We start from the raw sequence: 21,816 nt of genomic DNA on the forward strand, positions 1-21,816 counted from the left end.
ATTTGGGAGGCTGAGGCAGGAGAATTGCTTGAACCCAGGAGGCAGAGGTTGCAGTCAGCCAAAATCGTGCCACTACACTCTAGCCTGGCCGACAGAGCTAGACTCCATCTCAAAAAAAAAAAAAAAAAAAAAAGAAAGTGAAAGTCAAGTTAAAGACCCAGATCAGAAGATAGATCGAGAAGTTCCAACATATTCCTGATATATGTTCAAATAAGAAATGTAACAATGGAAAAGAGACAAGATTTGAAGAATTAATGAGAATTTCTTCTGAATTGAAGGAAGACAAAGTCTCATACAGTGACCCAAGTAATAAATATGCTAGTAAAAATAAATTCAACACTGTATGCATTATAATATCACCACTACCCTATATGACACGTTTATGTGAAATAGAAAATAGTGCCCTCTGTCAGATGCTGTTCTTTAATCTCATAACTTGAGTGAGTGTCTCATGGCCTGGTTTTCAATCCCCACTTACTTGCTTAGCTGTATTCCTTTGTACAGGGCAAGAATTACACAAGTGCACATGGATAGGCCCTAGGTGCAAAGTGATAGAATCTAACTAGGAATTGTTTTAAAGATTTTCTACAAAGTAGCAATGATTAAGCTGACAGTAGATGTTTTTATTACTGACAATATATGCTAAGAGGTAACAGAATACAATTTTTAAGTGCTGAGGAAAAAACTCAACCTCAGATTATACAATACAAAGCTATTATTTAAAAGAGAGAATGAAACCAATTTTGAACAAAGACTAATATAATTTACCTCTTACAGATTCTTGCTGAGAGAACTACAAAAGGATGAACTCCAGCAAGAGGAAAAATGAATCTAAGGAATGGAATGGGATATAAGCAATAGCAGTGAGTAAAAATAGTAGTAAAATATGTACATTTAGTTCTAATATAAATCAGTGATTTTACTGAAAACAAGAGTTAGGTCAGTTGAATGTTTCAACTAAACTCTCTGCCTATGGTTAAACTATTTTCAGTTTAGTGATTCATTCTTTTTTATGTATTACCTGCCTATTTCTCTCACTAGCCGACCACCACTACATTAATAAAACATAATAGGCACACAAAAAATATTTCTTCAGTGAATAAATATATTTTCATTTGAATTTTAAGAATAGTTTTTGATGTGAGATAGCATTTTGGTGAGATTAAGTATCAGAAAATATGCTGTAGTTTTAGCTCTACTTTTAATTAATCTTTGCTCTGCAACAAAATACTATAGCTTCTTTCGACCCTGTTTTCTCATTGAAACTGAGGATGACGAAATACACCTTACTACTTCACCAAGAAGTTGAGGTTAAAACAATAGTTAAAGTGCATGGCTGGATAATATGTTTGAGATTTATTTTTCTTTTATTTATATGCCTCATTGTCTAGTAGCCAGATAAACATTTAATGCTTTGGTGAAAGTATATCCAAAGCAGAATGCAAAAATAGTTTGCAAGGTCTCCTGTAGTTCCTTTCAAAAAATTAAGCAAGGAGTAAAAAGGGGAGTAAATGAGGGAGACCAGAGAAAATCTAAGAACCTAGGCGGGGTCCTCTCAGCAGGAAGCTATAAGACCCTAGTAAACAATATTTGCATGGTATCGTTAGGGACATTGTACCAAAGGCAACCTCAAAAATATTTTTTTGATATGACTGTTGCCTAGAACTACCATACCAGAAGGGCTACATGGACAGGCAATGGGTATCAAAAAATTAAACTAAGTATTTGAGGGCCTTCCCCAAAATACTTTAGGGCTACATTTGATTCTGAGACCATGAAGTCATTAGGGGATTGATATGTGAATGACAGTGCTCAAGAATGGCAAACTGCATTTTTCATCTATCTCAGTGTGCAAATAAGTTGATTTGAAAATTTGTGAACTGTATTATATTATCGGATGGGAATGTCAATTCTTCCTCAATTAAGCTGTGGATTTGGCACAACTCCAGCCCAGGGAATCATATCCCATGTTTGTTTTTACCATAAGACAGTGATAAAAAAAGAAGCTGAATGAGACATTAATGTTAAAAGTCAGACTTTTGGTGAAAGGTGGTCTTGGTCTCTAAATAGGCATTCACTTGGTACTTCCTAATAAGTCAGCTGTTTAAGAAGTCCAGGTTCTGTGTATGTTGTGTTACCTTTTCATCTGGAGTTTTTGATTATTGAAACTGGTGGTGTGACTACTTGATGTGAGTGAGCGCCATAGAATGTATGTGTTTGGATTTAAATGCTTAATCTGAGGGCAGCAGATGAGTGCCATCTCTCATAATCTCTACTGAGGTCTCTTCTGCTTTCATGCTGTCCATCTTTCTGACTACTAACAGTCAGTAGCATTCATTGATTTTCTGCAAGACAAAATGTAAACCTAATACATATTATTTTGCGTGCTTGCACTACATGTTTAAAAGAAGATACATAATCTAGGTCAAGAGTTAAAGAAATATCAATACCTGGACACAAATATATGTCAATTGATAGCATCCATTGTTTGACACTAAAGGTCTGCATGGAAAAGTAACCCATAATTATTTAGTCTACTGGAATGAAAAGATTTCCAAAGACATACAGTGGGGATCCTGATTCTTTGCAGCTTCAGAAAAACTTGTTTGGAGAAAAATCTTTTGGACATGCTTATTTTCCCTTTCAAAGTCATCTTGAACTGCTTTGAAATTATGAGCAAGAAGGAGACCCATGTCTGTTTTTCTTTAGCCATATTTTAAAACATTTCAGTAAAATATATAAATAACAGATGGTGATCATTTTCACATTTAATAAAATTAATGGTTTTGACATTAAGACAGGAGTCTCCTTGGGAATGCAAAGACAGCCAAAATAGACAGGGAAGAGTATTTTTCAGAGTCCAGTTAGGCGATAGAAATCACAGCAATTGTTTTAACAAGAGAATTTTTTTTTTTTTTTTGATATGGAGTCTCACTCTGTCATCCAGGCTGGAGTGCAGTGGTGCTATCTTGGCTCACTGCAATCTCCGCCTCCCGGGTTCACACCATTCTCCTGCCTCAGCCTCTCCAGTAGCTGGGACTACAGGCACCCGCCACCACGCCCGGCTAATTTTTTTGTATTTTTTTTTTTAAATAGAGACAGGGTTTCACCGTGTTAGCCAGGATGGTCTCAATCTCCTGACCTCGTGATCCGCCCGCCTCGGCCTCCCAAAGTGCTGGGATTACAGGCGTGAGCCACCACACCCGGCCTAACAAGAGAATTTAATACAAAGAATTGTCAGCCAGGAATTGACAACCTGAAAAAAGACAACACTACATTTTTCACAGAGCATCTATCTGTAAGGCTGGGGAATAAAAGGAAGAGGCTAGGGTTGGTTTTTAAAGTTTAGAAGCTTGGATGAAGGACTCAATGAGCTAAGACAAACTTCTGCGGAAGGGGTGTTGCTGAGTTGTGATGCTGCCTCAGGAATGCAACAAAAGGGCTGTGTGGGGCTAGGACCCAAACCTTTGAAGGAGGGGGCCCCATTTGGCAGCACCTGGGGTCTGTGAAGGGGGCAGAACAATGTTACTTCTATGGTTGTTGAAAAAAATGCAAACTAGAATCAGTTGTACTGTTGGAACAACTAGCTACTGCCAGGGTGAAACAGTGTTCAGTGATGCTGAGAACAGGAAACAAAACAGGAACAGGAAACAGCCTAAAAGGAAAGTATTCTTTCTCTCTCTTCTAGCATTTTAATATCTCTCTCTGGTGCCCCCTTTTGGTAGAACCTAGTAGTAATTCAGCTCATCACAGAACTGTGGTTTTGAGTTCCAGCCCAAAAGGTAAAATAAGGAAAAAATGGATTTGAATCTAAGAGACAGTAGCTTAACAATGAATATGGGGAAAAGCAAAATAAAACTTACTTGTTTTGCTTGCCTTCTCTATTATTATTTCATCAGGGATATGTTCAATACTTTTGGTTTTCTATATTTTAGATAAAAGTAACCATTTTTTAGAAAATATTTTTTTCTTGCTGAATTAATGGAGTGTGAAAAGAAAGTAGTTGAATAAAGGTTGATAACTAAACATATGCATGTATTTTCCACAAGTCTTTTAAGATAGTTTAAATATTTTTTTAGATTCTAAGTCTTAATTATGTAATGAAAAATAATTCATGACAGGAATAATTAGGGAAAAGAACATGGATTTGCTTCATGCAGAAGAACACTATAGAAAAAGCACAGCACAAAAGAAAGCAGAATCCCACCAGAGGTGTGGGAGTGATCCCTGGGGAGCTCCAAGCTCAAAGTCAATGATTTCAAGGCAGGTGAGGTTTCTGGAACATTGGGCTCAGTAGTAGTGTAATTATTTTCTGAACGAGCCTGAGAACCAGTCAGCCTCCCTTTTCTTCTCCAACTGTGCTGAGCCATGGGCTGTCACAACTTGCCACCAAGATAAAGTGAAGAGTGTAGGCTTTGAAGCCTGATGAGTTAGCTCCTTAGAATGCTGTGACATCCAGGGTGTCTGTTCATGTCTTTTGCCCATTTTTTGATGGGGTTATTTGTTTTTTGCTTATTCAATTTTTTGAGTTTCTTGTAGATTCTAGATAGTAAAACTTTCTAATTCTAGATAGTAAAACAGTGATGCAAGAACACAAAGACGACCAGACAAGCAAGAATTGCCTGAGAAAATCTATCCCTATAAGGAAGAGTCATCAAATTCAACAAATAGAAGACTTTATACCTGAAAAGGTTATTTGACTAAATACAAAGTATTTTAAAAGCTTTAACTGATATTGAAGAAAGGATATAGTATCTATAAAAAGTAAGGCATTATGTTAAGAATGTAGGTAACTTTGTAATTTAAATATGGTGGTAGAAATGTGAAGATCTCATTAATTAATTTAAATATCTAATTAATTTGCTTAAATCCAAAAATAGACACAACTGATGAGTAGCAAGTCAAAGGTTTCTCCACTATGGATAATAAGACAGATATTAAAAATGACAGAAAATTTATATTATATAGAAGAAGCATCAAGACTGTGCAGAGTATCTGTTTTCTAAGCATTGTAAGCACACAGAACAGAAAAAGGTGGAATAGAAGAAATAATCACAGCAGTTATTTACAAAATATTTTCAGAGTGAAATATGACACCAATTACAAGTCACGAGTGGATTAAGTAACAAAAGACACATATATTTGTTTGTTGTGTTCAATGATATATCTGTAGCACACAGAGCAGTGCTTGATACATAGTAGGTGCTCAATAAATATTTATCAAATGAATTAGTCTAAGCATAAAAAGGCAAATTTTGAGAACACCAAGTATACAGAAAAAAATCCAAGTTATGTACAGAGGAAAAAAAAGAAATGAAAATCAAATTTTTGTAAGACTTACCAAAAAGAGATTCTAAGTGGGACAGAATTTCAGATTTTGAGGGAATTGATTTTGAACCTAAATCCTTATAGCCAGTTACATTAGCATTTAAGTATGAATATAGAGTAAGACTGAACAAACATGCCAAAACTCCGAAAGATAATCATCCACGTATTCTGTAAAATGAATATTTAAAGCTTGTCTTTCGGCAAAACAAAATGAATTGAAGAGGGATGTAGATTAGTGAGCAAATAAATCAATAAAGCATGTAGTGAAATTCATACAATTGTGGTTTATTGAAAACAAAGCACTACCTGGGACTAAAATCCCCAAAGATCTCACCAGAAGAAATAGTGAGTCAGGGGTTAGAGGAAGAGTAGAGTGAGTAATAGCAGGTCAAAAGAAGAGAAAGCATTCCTGTTTTCTTCAGTAGGTTAGTATACAAATTACATTTAATGTAAAAACTATATGTTTTAACCTAAAGGAATCCTTAGATTAAATGTTCTTAAAATGCAGAGCACATAGACTCCTTTTTCAATATTGAATCAGATTATATGAGCATTTTTAGCATTGATAGATACTGGCAAATTCTCTGCAGTAATGTATATCAATTTATATTCTAACAATTTTTTTAAAGTGTTTATTTCCTATATCTTCACAACACTTGATATAATTAAGTGGCTTTTCCTCAATGCTATCATATTATGCATATGATTTTGCAACTTGCCATTTATTTTAATAATGTGTCATAACCATCACTTGAAGTCATAAAAAGAGAGATCTAATTCATTTTTTAAAATAGGTGCATAATGTTTTATAGTAGCTGTATTTATTCTGAATATGCCAATTTTATTGTTGTCACTATTGTTAATAATGAAAGTTATTAAGCAACTATCATGTAAAGAAATATTGGCCGGGCACAGTGGCTCACGCATGTAATCTCAGCATTTTGGGAGGCCAAGGCGGGTAGTTCACAAGGTCAGGAGATCGAGACCATCCTGGCTAACACGGTGAAATCCCGTCTCTACTAAAAATACAAAAAATTTGCCGGGCGTGGTGGCGGGCGCCTGTAGTCCCAGCTACTCAGGAGGCTGAGGTAGGAGAATCGCTTGAACTGGGCAGGCGGGCCTTGCAGTGAGCTGAGATTGCGCCACTGTACTCCAGCCTGGGTGACGGAGCAGGACTCTGTCTCAAAAAAAAAAAAAAAAAAAAAAGAAGAAAGAAAAGTAAAAGAAAAGAAAAGAAATATTGGTGGGTCAAATAATAAATGAGTACCTAATTTTTGAGGACTACTCTTTGATTTCTTTCATATAGTGAATTAAATAACAAAATACTTCTGTGTCTTTTGATTAAGCTGTTTATTTTCTTGACCACTCAGTCCAAAAGACTGTTTTGTTTTAATTCACTCATAATTCTTATTACTGTCTGAAAAGTTTTGATCATTTATGTTTTTCTAGTATCTTACTTTGTTCACCTCTAGAATGTACACTCTTAGGTACATTGACCAACTTGCTCTATGCCCGATGTTTATAGCAGTTAATAAGCAAATGAAAGAATGAAGGAATGAGTGAGTGTCAGTGTCTTCCTACCTACTTACTTGTGTTTTTGCTGTTCTTGCTACTAAAAATATAACCTGTCAAGTTGTATTTACTCTTCAACACCTACTTCCATTTCCTTTTTACTCATAAAGCATTCCTAGATCCGCTTACTTAAAGAAGTGACTTTCTCCTTTACTCATGCCCTACAGTACCCAGTACTGTTGTACTCTTACTCTTACCCCATTCTGGCTTCCACCTTAAAAACATCATTAGTTTCCTACACAACTTGTTTTCTCAGTAGATTATAAATTCCTTGAGGACAGAGCTGATGTCTGTTCATTTTTCTGTCCTCCAGAGCACCATCATTGTGCCTTGCACTTGACAGAATTTTTAATTGAATTGAGTAATTACCATAAGTACCTTAATACTTTTAGTAGCAGGCTTAGTGGAAAAGTAATAAAATTTGAAGTCAGAAAAAAAGTATGAAACTTAGTTATTTCACTCTTAGCTGTGTGATATTGTTTCTGAATTAAGCCCAGGTACCCTTTCCTCACCTGTAAAGAAGGATTATAATTCCTAAATAGCAATGTTGCAGTGAAGAGTAAACATGAAACATACATGTAAGGTAAACATGAAGAGAACATATGATGCATAGTTGTTGAAACATAGTACGTGAATACATGTTGATTCATTCCTTCATTCAGTAAACATTTGAGTGCCTACTGTGTGCCAAACAATGATGATGATGATGATGATGATGATGATGATGATGATGAAAGAAGGAGATGATGACAATGAAGTTCCAAGCTTTAAATGAATCCCCATTGATGAACGCTTATAATTTGGGGAATGAAGAAAAACAATGACATAGATTTTCACTTAAGTGATTTGGTGTTCAGGTGTTAAGGAACAATAAAATTTCAGTCTTGAGATGTCATTTTAATTATTAGAATCAAATTCTCTTTCAACTGAAAAATTAGTATAAAATATAGACTCCCTTTTTAATATAAGTTTCAAAAGTGAAGAACATCTCATTTACTTTTGAGGTTCTGTTACATGAAATAAACAATCGATTTATATAACAGTATGTAGAGTAGAAAAGAAAGTCTTGAATATTACATTTATGAAAATAATAAAAGGAAACTAAGTTTCACAACTGCATTTCAAATTTTAAAATATTGTCAACCAAACAAATTTTAAAAGCAGGCAGCTTAAAATATGTAACTTTAAACCATCTATCTAATTTTTTGAAATAAAATAGAGTTTTATTATGATGTAACCTGCTTTTGGGAAAAATGCAGTAACATCAGTAATTGGGAAAAGTTGGAAAATTTTTATTGAAACACAGACTAAAATTGTGCCTGAAATTGCAGTTACACTAATTTCCTTTATGTTTCTCCATTTCCGGTATATAAGTTGAGCTTTCTCACTCAGCCCCTTACTTGGAAATTATGTGTTCATGATTTTCAGATTATGACTTCTTCATAATTTTATTAGAAGTTGAGAAAGTTCAGAGTGTTGTCAATCACATACATGATTCTTTAACAGTGACTTTTGGATTCTTATGATTGAAGGTTTGTATCATGTTTTTCTTTTACACATAAAATTTGTCATTTATCTTTTCTCTTTACAAGCGTTTTGCTTTCAAAAATAAAAGACAATTATAGCAATAAATTATTACTTTCATAGCATATTATCTAATGGCTCTACTATTTAAAAAACATTAGATTGTTTCTGAATGTAACAGTAAAATAGTTCAAAGAGAAATTAACTTAATTTGCTTATTTAAACAATTGCATTATTTAATTAATTAGGTTAAATTAAAGGATGGAAACAGTAAAGGTATAAAATTTATGATTGTACTAAAAATTAAAACAAATTTGATTCTTTTTCAGAACTTTAGGCAAAGATAGTTTCCATTCTATTACTCAGTGCTCAGTTTCATAGAGAGCTATATGATAATGATTTTTTCTGGATTTTAATTTCTGGAAAATGTTTCTAACTCCTGAATTACCAGCTTGTTCTCTTTTATTATCTAGTAAGGTCTCTGCTATTTTTTTTTTTAACATTTTCTTTTTTGCTTTTATTATCTAGGACCTCTCAATTTTTAACTTAGTATTCAGATACAAGAATTATATGTCCCCTGGTCTGGTTATTTTCTCCTTATTCCTAAAAGACTCTTACTTTTATCTTTATATTAACTATCTTGTATGCTCTTGTTTTTCATACGTAAGTTCCTGAAATTCTTTCAAATGTTTGAAAATTCTAAAAGTTTTTCCTTAAAAGATTCTATTTGTGATTATTTGATATAGGACATATCAGAGTACCAGGTTCATATATACTTGCTTTATTTTAAAAATTAGATGTAAATATTAATATGTATTTAAAATATATGTGTATTATAGATGTATATTTCAAATACATATTAAAATTTACATACAATTTTTTAAAGAAAACCAAAGTAACCTTATTTTGTTCAGGTTTAATTTTTGGGAAGAGTCTAATTACTGTTGTGGTACTAATAAGAAAGACAAGCAACTGGACTTTTGAAAACATGGCAGTGTGGTGAAAATGGGACAAAGAGAAATCAATCTCCAGTTTAGAGCCAGAAACAAGAGTATGGAAGGAGAGGCTGAAAGAGAAACAAACCATAGAAATGGACTTAAGCCTGCACTAGATGCATTGTACAGCTGGAACACACGTAACAGAAACCTTTCTTTTTTTTTGCTTGGGTTGAATGCCAGGTCTATTAGATAAATACTCCAAATTGTTCAAACAAATAGACCTAAAGGTGGAAAATGGCTCAAACACACAATAGAAGTTAAGGAGGTTGACCTATAACTAAGAGATTGTATTATTTCTTTTGAGATATATTAATAATTAATTTTTTCCTTTAAATGTATTTATTTATAGCACAGGATTATAAAGGATAAGTTAGATTAAGGATAAGTATTAGATTATAAAGGATAAGCAGTATTCTTCATTTCTGAGATATTGACAATGATAGACCCATGGGGTAGTGATATTGTTATTTTAAAGTTGCCTGGGAAAGTTTTGATCTTTGATTTTAAGTGTGTTTACATGATGGTAGATGATATTATGATCATTTATGCTAATAGTGGTCACCATGGCCACATTTATTTATCTTTTACTTCTAAGATGTTTCTAACCCAAGTGTAAATTAAGTTTGCCAATGACAGTATGAAAACTGTGACAACCAATTAAGGGAAAATTTAGGCTGTGATGGGTGGCTGAATTTTATGTAATTAGGAAAGGTAAATCCTCCAAAACCATGTCCATCACTAGATGACTTAATTACTTCTGTCCTCTTCTTCAATTTCTATCTTCCCATAAAATGCCTTGTTTTTTTCTGTTAAAACCTTCTACTTGGCATTAGGCTGTTACAGGTAGAGAGATCTGTGGGATAATTGGATTGGAGGTTATTAGCATCTGACTTGGCAAAAATCAGTTTAAATGAATTCAAATTGTTGAATTCATTTTAAAAATATGCTTTTAATCTACTGATTTCTTTTTTTTCACTTTTGAGACCAGTATTGATATTCTCAAGATTAACTAATATTGCAAAAATTATGGGAATCCCAGTGTCCCTATCCCAGTGTGTGGGCCTGAGAATCTGTGACTTGGCTTTACTTTTATTGTTTTGAGCTGAAATAGAATGTAGCACATAGGAGTATGTTGGGGTCCGCATGTCTCCTAAACAAAGGAATGAACACACAAGACAACACAAGACAAGATAAACATGGCGGCTGCCTCGAATGGCACGCGCTGCTTTATTTTATACAGTCGTTTGTGGAATGTTGCCAAGTCACAAGACACATTGTTGTTTTTCTGACCTTTCCCTGACTTTCTGGATTTTCAAGATGTTTACACATAAACAAGCCCCTAGAGTCTGCTGTTAGCAGCTGGCTCCTTTGTCTTCCCTGTTTGCAGGGAAGGAATGCCCTGCTTCGTTTGCAAGAGCAGAACTTATCGGGAATGCCCTGTTCGCGAGCACGTAGTCCTCTACAGAGTAAATTATTCAGGTAAGAGGCTTCATTGAATAGAGGATTAATGTCTTATCTGAAATAGAAACAGGATGAGAACACGTCATGAGTTCTATTTACTCCACAATTTATAACGTTAAATTTAATTCTAAATTAGTGTTATAAAATGTATAAAAATAATGGTCCATCTTAAATCACATAGTATTTTTTTCTCTACCTTTCTAAATTATAAAAATAACATTAAAAAATAAAAATAAAATAGTCACTGGTAACCATCGGTAATATTTTAAGATTTGCATATTGCCTTCCAGTCTGTCCACATGTACTCCAGCCTCATAACTTCCTCTTTACAAGCAGGTCTTTTTACATACTTATGAGAACACATACCCGTGTTCACGATAACAAGTACTTCGCAATGTATCAGGCTTAACCAAAAGTTTTTCCAAATCTTTCCTATTGTTATCTTTTGATGATCTCATTTGTTAAACTTTTAAATAAATAATCCCCATTGAATTGTCTTCTCTAGCTTAAAAAGTCTTGTTCTTTACCTTCGTGGTGTCAAAAAGTTTTGTCTCAAAGTCCAATCTCAATTTATTGATAATGATGGCATGGAACACTCTACTCAGAATTCTGGGTTTTCCTAAGAGCTTAGCAGTAAAGAGGTCCGTGATTGATTAGTGGTGCCGATCATAGAAGCAGGAGGGTGGTTTTGAAAGAAATAATGCTTAATGATTTTCAGAGGTAATTTTTTAATATTGTTTCTTGTTTTAACAGATACAAAAATAATTTAGTCTCTTGGATTTTAAAACTGCTTTTACTGCTTGCAACAGTCCTTTTATTAAAGTGATAAGCAACTTTGCATACTTGATTATATTTTCATCTTGGTCAATTGGATACCTCTTCATGTATATTAACATTCAAATAACATATTCTGATCACTTATATATATCTAAGGATGTATTTTGCCTTGATTCACCAAAAAAAAAAAAACCAAAAAAACAGCTTTTGTTTTTTGTTTTTCAATAGGACCATAACACTGTCTCCTGATCATTTACATGTTTCTCCTTTGACTCTGTTTTATAATATGGTGAAAAAAGTCTGAAGCCAACTTAGTTTTGGTCTTTTGTGGGAACCCAATTTCTTTTTCCTGAACAGATATATACAAAATTGTTTTGCACTTTTATTCTTACAGTGAAAAAAAAAATATCAGAATTTTCTCCATTGTTATAGTTCAAAAATTTACCAATGGAAATACTTTAATCAATGAAGATTAACCACAATGAGAACACAATGAGACTTCGCAATTTGCTCCAAAAATATTGAGTGTGCTTTATCTTTGATTGCTTTTGTTCTAATTCTTCTTATCTTTAAGAAAACTACTTGTTTCCATTTTTCTTCTCTGTTCTCCATCCTCTGCATCACTCATCTTCTTTTGCATTATTTTAGTTTTGTCCCATTCTTTTGAGTTCTGAGATGACACTTGAGCTTTTCTTTTATATATACTTCACTCATTTACTGTTCCTTAGAATCAACACTTCTTGCTATTGCCTTCAACATGAATTTTAACTTGGCTTTAGCTTTTTCTCTTTGTTTTTTTTGGTTAGCAGTTCATCCTTATATCATTCATTTGATTTTTTCCTCATTTAGTTATTATAACAGTCTCCTTTAATTTCATAGCAACCATATTGTTTGAACTTTATTGAGGATATCAAACTGTTCCTGGAAGATTTCTTCTGAATCCTACTCTAGATTATTTTCAGACATATCATTTATCTTCTGAATCTTAACCTTATTTGACAATATTTTTCATAAGTCGCATGTATTTTTTTCTGTCTCTCATCCTCAAACAATGTAAGATCAGAATTTCCAATAAACGGAGAAGACTGACCTTGGTCTTGCTCTTTGTCCACATGTGCGATGGTAAATTTTTCTTCTCAGATGCAGATTAGACTGAGACATGCATAGTTTCCTCTTAATTTTAAGATTCTGTTAGGATTTCATGTAGTATATTTTTCTTTGCTCATGTGCCATTTTTCTTTGTTCTCAAGGGCCTTGTTATCCCTGTTATATTGAACTAATGCAGTATATCCAGCAAAACATATTCCAAATGCATTGGGGTATTTCTTTATTCATAGATCCTTCACCCAATAAGACATTGTTTGGAAGAACACTGTTCCAAAAATACACTGTGCTACTTCCTTCACGGTTGTTGAGGATCTACATTCTCAGGTATATGTGTGTAAATGGGAGATGGGGAGTGGAGAAGAGGGGAGTGAGGCAGAGTGGCTAGGGACAGGATTCTGCTTACTCTTGCAGAAACATGTAGGGAGCAGAGCAGGATGGCTGCCAACCTAGTGAGTTGTGGGCCTCCCTGGAACTGACTTAGGGAGCAAAACCTGATCAAAGGGAGTGGCCTCCTTCACTCCTTTTGAAGACACACTTCATTTGGGTAAGCAGGTTCAATATGTTTTATGAGTTAGAGTTCAGAGAGGATTTTCTGTATCTATCTCCTTTAGCTCTCAGTAAATTAAAAATATTTATGTCCTGTTTTGGGGGCTATGGGAAACTGCTTTAACAGTTTCACAGTTATCCTCTCTGTGAACATGAATATTCTTTGGAAAGCTTTATTTTCTCATCTTCTCCCACATGAGAGCAAAGGAAGACATCTAGGAGGACATCAATTCAAAGTCACCTCTCTGAGCACCTCCGTGGCCTGAGGAAATTGTGCTTTCTCTTTCATAAACACATGATTAACCTAACTTGCATTTGAAGCAAAGTAGCACAGTCACTCTCCTGAGCATGTTTATAAAATATGCAAATCCAACTTGTCCTTTGCTTCATTATTGCATCCATTATTTAGTTTCATTATGAAACATTTGAGGGTGAGAAAGGACAATTAATGCAATTAAGTTTCCATGGTTTAAAAATTCCCTAATTTTAGTAAATGTTTTAATGGAACTTTAGCGTTAAAATGATGAAATTCATCACCTTAATTATAACAGTGTCAAATAAAACAAAATAATAATTCTGAAAGCTCAGATATTCTATAAATGAACATTGATTCATAAATGGAAAGCCTATTATATAGTTTATACATCAGAAACCTATTTGTATAGTTTAGAACTATACATTAGTATTCATTTAGAAACTATACATTTAGACTACCAATGTGTATACGTGTGCTTTTGCTGTTTCTGAATGAACAGGTTTAAGAAAGGACATAGTGAGGCTAAACTATTCATTTTTTAAAGGGGTTAAATCTAATACACAATGTAGCTTGCTTAAAACATCACTGAAGATACATCACAAAAATCTTCTTTTCCTTACTATGTACTTTGAGATTGAAATTCAGTCAACATTTTCCAAAAAGCAATTAATTCTCAGACTCTGTACTAATACTTTTATTTGTTTCCTAATGCTCACAGCTGATGAGGAAACTGAGTATGAAAATTGGCTGGATGATTTGCTGAAGATTACTCAGCTGGTTGGGGGAGAAAACTAGTCAGTGAAAGTTTGCTATGCTAGTTTTGAGGCTATGCAGTGATCAGTGAGAAGCATTTGAAGGCTGCATACTTTAAACCATTCTGGTTCCATTTTATCTTCCTCCTTGGGTGAGGAGTATGTGAGTATATGTATTGTATATGTATATTTTAACAGCCATAATTGAGTGTGTCATATATACTTTTCTCATCTTTAGGTTGTGGTAGTCCACTGTTATTCTTAAATTAGGCATCATTTACCATTTGCAGTCTTAGTTCTCCTAGAATAGTTCTTTGTCTATCTTTCCAAAAGCTACCTATGGTAGCAGATAATGGCTGGATTTCTCTTCAATATCCCAACCAAACATAGCTAAGTGTGTAGATGGTGTACTTATCGAAGGAAAATAAAACAAATTTTTCCTTCATTTTTTTTGTCCTAAAATTTATTTGGGTTTTTAAAGATTATGTTTTTTTTTCATTAGACCTCAGGCTTAGAATTCAATTACAATTCAGTTACAGTTAGAATTCAGTTACAATTCTAGGTTCAGATCACATGCTCACTGTTGGTCCACATATATCTGCTAAAATAATGAGTACTCATGAATCCAGAATCTAAAGTAGAAGCCGAGATCTTGGAACTAATGACTGACATTAGGCCATATGTATGCCCTTCGTGTGATTTTGCTGCCCCACTTCATCCAGGCCAGTATCATCCCAACTTTTGTGTTTATCATTAAAGTGTTTTTCTTTCTATTTGTGAAATATATATTCATTGCTTGTATATATGTGAAATATTTTTTCATTGCTTGTATAAGTATTATGTATATTACCTGTGTACATGTACACACACATGTATGCACATACTTGCTTTATTTGGTGTTTATGGAAAAGGATACTATGCTATATGTAATCTTTTGGGATTTAACTTTTTATAGTACTTTGCTAAGATTCATCATATTTTGCATGTTGCTAGTTTATTCAATTTAACTTTCAGTAAAATATATCACATCGTAGTCATCAAGTCTCCCAAGGAAAAACACTGTTCACAATAGGTTCTTTCTGTGGTGAACAGTGCTGCTAAAAATAGTCTTGAACATAAGTCTTGCTATACATGTGCAAGGGATTCTCTTGGGGATATATTTCTAAGAATGGAATTTCTGGATCATAGGAGCTATGTGATTGTTCAGCTCTTGAAAATAATACCAAACTGATTTCCAGTATGACAAGCCATTGTTGCCACACTTTCTCTCAAAAACTTCACTGTCTGGTAGATTCAAACTTCCATCTTCTGATGTGGGTTGTCAAAATTCTCACACACACACACACACACACACACACACTCACACACACACACACACCCCACAGAAAAAAAATGCCCTGTATTTGCTTTTTATGTGTGAAAAAGAACCTACCTAGGTAAGACATGTAAGCCCCTCGAACTTCCACAAACTGAGGGAGTTGACCTAGATTCGTACCTTTCAAGCCATGTCCTGCAAGTGGCTTTACTGTGTGTACCTATGCAATTGTGGACATTGGAGACTATTTGGTACCTGAAGGTGGAGATAAGGCAGGGGGCAGAGACAAGGCTGGAGCTTTAGCAGATCCCCCACCATGACTAAGAAAGCAGCTTCACTTTTATCTCCAATTTTTTTTTTTTTTTTTAATTTCACCTGATGAAAATCTTCCTTTGAAAAACACAATCTAAAGTTTGAAACACACTGGCACAGGCGATCTTTCAGGTTCCTTACTGCCCTAATGTTTTATGATTATGTATTGTATTATTTAGGATAATTAATGCTAACTGCAACTGATTAAAGCCCCAAATCTCAGTAACTTAATCAACAGAACTTTATTTCTAACTCATATATAGCCTGTGGGTTGGCAGAGGCTTTTCTCCATGAGGTGACTCAGGGAACTGAATCTTGTGATGCTGAGCTCTTGCCCCGTGGCCTTTTAGGTTGCAGCAGCATAGGAAGAGAGGGATGGAGGAAGCATATCAGCTTCTGACTGACTTAGCTCAGAAGTGACACTTGAGCTCGCAGCCCATTCATCAAACCAAGTCACGTGGCCTCGATTTCACTGCAAAGGAAGCTTAGTCATGTGGGGGAACACATTGAATATCTGGACTCAGTAAGTCTCTCTAGCACTTGTACCAATTCCAAGAAACATAATTCAAATGCAGAAGGGCAGAGTGATCACAGTAAAGGTGAGATATAGTTAAATAGCAGAGACTTCATGAGAAATACTTTGCTATCATCTTGTAAGTTATTCTTTTCAAAAGATTTCCATTGTGGTCTTTTTGTTTATTTTCTGGAGAATATACACTATTTCCATGAAGACCTCTAATTCTCTTTCTTTTAGACTTAAAGGATAAATTACAAAAATTGGATTATTGTTGGTTGTGGTGGCTCACGCCTGTAATCCTAGCACTTTGGGAGGCCCAGGTGGGTGGATTGTCTGAGCTCAGGAGTTTGAGACCAGCTTGGCCAACATGGTGAAACACCATCTCTACTAAAATACAAAAAATTAGCCGGGCGTGGTGGCATGCACCTATAGTCCCAGCTACTTGGGAGACTGAGGCAGGAGAATCGCTTGAACCCACGAGGCAGAGGTTGCAGTGAGCCAAGATCACGGCACTGCTCTCCAGTCTGGGTGACAGAGTGAGACTCCGTCTCTTAAAAAAAAAAAAAAAAAAAAAGGATTATTGTTCTCTACTGTATTGAAATTTAATTTTCTAAAAAAACAATTTCTTGGATTCTACCATAGGGAGTTGGCATGGCAATTTATGTTAATTTAGAATGTAATTCCAATAACCTATGTCCTATCAGCCTGAGCAGTCTATCTCTTTTAACATAGATCAAAATGCGAGGGCTCTTTTCTCATAAAGCATGGACCTATTTTTTATGGTGTGCTGAGATGAACGAGAACAGAGTAGTGTTCCTGATAATCTTCGATGTGATTTAATTGTATTTTTGAGCTTGATGATAATGTCTTTATCATCCAGTTACTGTTCTACATCTCATCTCCTGGTGGTACAGCATGCTCAGTGTGGTTTACTTTCTGAAACAACAACAGATTTAGTTTTTATGTTGATGAGGATAGGAAGAGGCCCAAAGATTGCATCAGAAGCAATTAAATCATTTTGGGAAGAGTTAGTGTGCTCTTAGGAGGGTAATTCTGGTGACTCAAAGTAACTGTAAGTGCATAATGGAAAGAAGCCCATGCCTGATGTGGGTGTGTAGCTTAATGGAGAATTGGGAAAATAGTCAGCTAGAGAAGCAAAGATAAAATTATAAACCCAGTGATGTAGGAAATAACTGACATCAGGGGATACATTTCAGCTGCCTGATAAAAAAGCCACCAAAGACTATGAGAAGGAAAAGAGGAAAAGTTAACTGATGTGAGGAATAGAGGCAAGAGAGGAGATGCTTATCGAAAAATTTAGAGAAATATATTTAGGAGCTAAATACTGGTATGAGAAGTTTTTAAAAAATATTGCTTCTGCAAAGGAAAGTACTATTTTATTTCCTGACCTTATTTTAAAATGAAGCCTAACTGGGGCAAAGCAGATTTAGGGACAAAGAAAATGGAATAGGGCCATTTTGAGTCACCCTATCTTTCTCAGTTGGAGGAATACTTGAGAAAAGAGCAAATTAAGGTTCTTTTCTGTTTTCAACAATTTGAATCCTTTAGTTTTTTTGTCCTGTTGCTTCCAGCAGTTACTCACATCCATGTTTGAAAGGTGGTTCTTTGCAGTGTGAGCTAATGAAGTAACTATCTAATGGTGGTTTCCCTGTGGGACTTAGCCCTTCCTTCTCCTTTATTTTACCAATCTTCTTGAGGAAACCTCCTGAGATCTTCATTTGATGTCATAGGTGTTAAAGCCTTTGAACTATCAGTTGAAAACACCAAATAACAAATAACCAAAAGATATATTTGAAAGGCAATTAGAATCTAAAAATTTTGAAGTATTAGATTGAGATTATTTTGTAACTGCATTCTAAGCATTAAAAAAGGCACTTCGTATATTATTGAAATAATCCAAGGAACAGAAAAAATTGAAACCTTCCCAGTTCATTTTAAGAAGCCAGCATAAGTTTAACATCAAAGCTGTGTACAGTATCCTCAAGAAAACTAAGGATCATTTTTATATATGAATATAGATATTAAAATTAAATAAAATGTTGGCTAATCCATGTTTTAAAATGATACTAACTTGTGATTAGGGGAAACTTACTCAGTTTACAAGGTTTAACACTATTAAATCACATGTAAAAGGTATTATACCAAAAAATTTGGATTATAATTATTATATTGTAAGATGTCAGATAAGCATTGGTAAAATTCATTTATTCCTCATAAAAGCTTATACAATAAAAACATATGGAAATTACTTAGACATGATAGGAAAACATATAAAAATCTACTGTTAATATTATATTTTTAAAAGAAAGCTCAAATTATATTTTTCTGTTTTTTTTGAGACAGAGTCTCACTCTTTTACTCAGGCTGGAGTTCAGTGGCATGATCTCAGCTCACTTCAACCTCCACTTCCTTGGTTCAAATAATTCTTGTGCCTTAGCCTCCTGGGTAGCTGGGATTACAGGTGCATGTCACCGTGCCCATCTAATTTTTGTATTTTTAGTAAAGATGGGGTTTCACCATGTTGTCCAGGCTGGTCTTGAACTCCTTGCCTCAAGCAATCCACTGCCTCATCCTCCCAAAGTGCTGGGATTACAGGTGTGAGTCACTGTGCCTGGCCTCAAATTATTTTCAATAATGTAATAAGTAATACAGAGATAGCTGCTTATCTCTGCTATTACTCAAGTAGTATTTTGAAGGTTTTAGTTAACATAATGAGGCAAAAATATTTTTATAGATCTTTGAAAAATTTATATAAATATGTGAAAAGAATTTAAAAAATTATCTACTAATAATGAAATTACACAAGAGGATTTATTAACTCTCAGGCAGATTAAGGAAATTGTTAAGATTACTGAATTAAAATATAAAAATTAATAGCTTTTGTGCTAACTAGCAATATCTAGTTAGTAAAGATTATTTGGAGTAAAAATCATTTGTATATGTGTCTATATGTATCCTGATCCAAAGAAAAATAAATTATAAACCACCTAGATATAAGTACTTGATTATAAAAGGAAATTATGAAATATAACAAACATACTTGTATAAGACCCAAACAGTAAATATCTAGATAAAATAACTCTAATGTCACAAAAATAGCAATAATTCTGAGAACATTATGTAATTTAATGTAATGCCACTCAGCAGGATTCAATGGATTTGGAATAGGTAAAATTCATTTTAAATAACGAATATAGTAGGATAAATTTTGGAGAATAGCCAAAACATTTTGAATAAAATAGTGAAGATACTTATGCCTTAACAAAAATTAAAATGTATACCAAGTTGCTATAATCAAAACATCATTCTGTTTTCAGGAGAATCTACATAAATGGACGGGTGAAGACAAAAATATACCAAAATGGAGTCAAGTATTAATATGTATGGGAAGTTAGTACATGGTAAGGATAAACTTTTAATTCAATGAATAAAGGACAATTTATTTAATAAAGATTGCTGTCATGTGGAAAAGAAAAAGCTAAGAACCTTGTCTTTCACAATAGGCAAAAATGTAATCTATATTAAATATTTAAGTGTAAAAAATAAAAATGTTAGAATAAAATTTACCAGAATATATATTTTTATATATATATGGAGTGTGAAGGACCACCAAAATTAGATCCTTGGAAGATTTAAAGATATACATATTGGAGTATTAATCTTTTAAAGCATGCACAGCTATATAGAACCATGAAGTGTGGAGATTTTATTCATTTTTCAGGCTAAAGGGCCTCCCACAATTTAATGGATCAGCGTGTTCTTGTGCCTGTTTCTTAAGCCCCAGTTCCCACATGGTGAAATGGAGAGTGTCAGGTAACACATGCAAACACAGTAGGTTACAGAAGAGATGTCCTGAGCTTAGGGACCCTAAAATTTTTATAATGGACAATAAGCATGCCTGCCCATGCTTATTATTATTATTTAGAGGGAGGTACGATCTCTGCTTTCCATGGCTGCTCCCTATACAAACATCCTTGTAAAGATAGTGCAGGGCAAAGGCAGTCAGTGCCTCTGCTCAGTAGACATATGAAAGCCAAGACCCATGGAGAGCTGTCTTCAACAACAGCATAAACAAAATAAAAGGTAAAATAATGAACCTCATAAAAAGACTTGCAGCTCATATAATAGACAATGAGTTTGCATAGTTTTGACCCAGAAATCCTGTGTTGATAACATATCTGACAGGCATTAATCCAGTTCTCTATAAGTATTCATTTACAAGAATATTTATACAAACATTGTTTGTAGTGACACCAGTTGAGACACAACCTGAATGTCTACCAAAAGAATGGTTATATTAATTCAACTATTTCTTTCCTTAGTCCTTAGGAAGACCAGTGTTCTATCTATTTATTTTGAACTCATGTTGTGAGTAGGATAAAAGGAACTTCAGAGTAAATGTTAGAAAGAGTGGGAAGGACAGAAGGAAGGAAGGAAGGAAGGAAGGAAGGAAGGAAGGAAGGAAGGAAGGAAATTGATCTTTAGGTATTGGTATACATTTTTGTGAACGTGGAGAAAGGAACAGAAAAGTATATTACTATTGGATTCCTTAGGGAGAATGCAATATAGGGAGGGTAGATTATTAACTTTCTAAAAATGTGGTTCATCTTTGTGTTGCTTCCCCTATTACAAATTAATAAAACAGAAAAAATAAAAATAAATTGGCCGTTCCTTTGGCAGTAAATGAGGCCCAATATGCCTTGTTTGGGACTCATTCATTCATCTATTTATTAAACAAATATTACTGAGTATTTTCTCAGTGTCAAATACTGGTTAGATGGGGAAAACACCAGTGAGCAAGATAAATTCTCTGCCATTGTGGAACTTATATTCTAGTGGGGATGTCAGAAAATATAAAAATAAACATATAATATGTCTTCATACAAAATTATTGGTACATAGTATATTTTATACTGCACAAAAAAGCCCTCTAAATCCAAGTTATTTAGATTGTGGCTTAGAAGAAAGCCATTTTAAGTTCTCAGAGTTAAGACGAAAGAAAAAGATGAATAAAAATCTACAATGACATTTGATCTCAACTAACCTGTGTAACACAGCAACTCACATATATGTTTACGGTAGTCTCCCCTTTTCCTCAGTTTTGCTTTCCTTAGTTTCAGTTACTCGTGGCCAGCTGAGGTCTGAAAATATGAAATGAAAATTTCCAGAAGTAAACAATTCATAAGTTTTAAATTTCATGTAATCCTGAGTAGTGTGATGAAATCTCGCAGTGTCTGGCCCCATCCTGCCCAGTACCTGAACCACCCCTTTGTCCAGCGTATCCACACTGTCTATGCTACTGGCCCATTAGTCACTTAGTCACTCAGTTA

General features: G+C 34.2%; 1 protein-coding gene across 1 annotated transcript in view; it reads left to right on the forward strand.

Annotated features, from left to right (window-relative positions):
• Positions 1 to 777: 777 nt before the first annotated feature.
• Positions 778 to 21,816, forward strand: part of KCNN2 (potassium calcium-activated channel subfamily N member 2) — a 272,306-nt gene continuing 251,267 nt past the window's right edge. The window contains exon 1 of the mRNA XM_078004479.1: positions 778 to 863. The gene's annotated coding sequence lies outside the window, so the exon portion shown is untranslated. The remainder of the gene's footprint in view (positions 864 to 21,816) is intronic.

Source organism: Macaca mulatta, chromosome 6 (genome assembly GCF_049350105.2).
Source record: "Macaca mulatta isolate MMU2019108-1 chromosome 6, T2T-MMU8v2.0, whole genome shotgun sequence".
NCBI lineage: Eukaryota > Metazoa > Chordata > Mammalia > Primates > Cercopithecidae > Macaca > Macaca mulatta.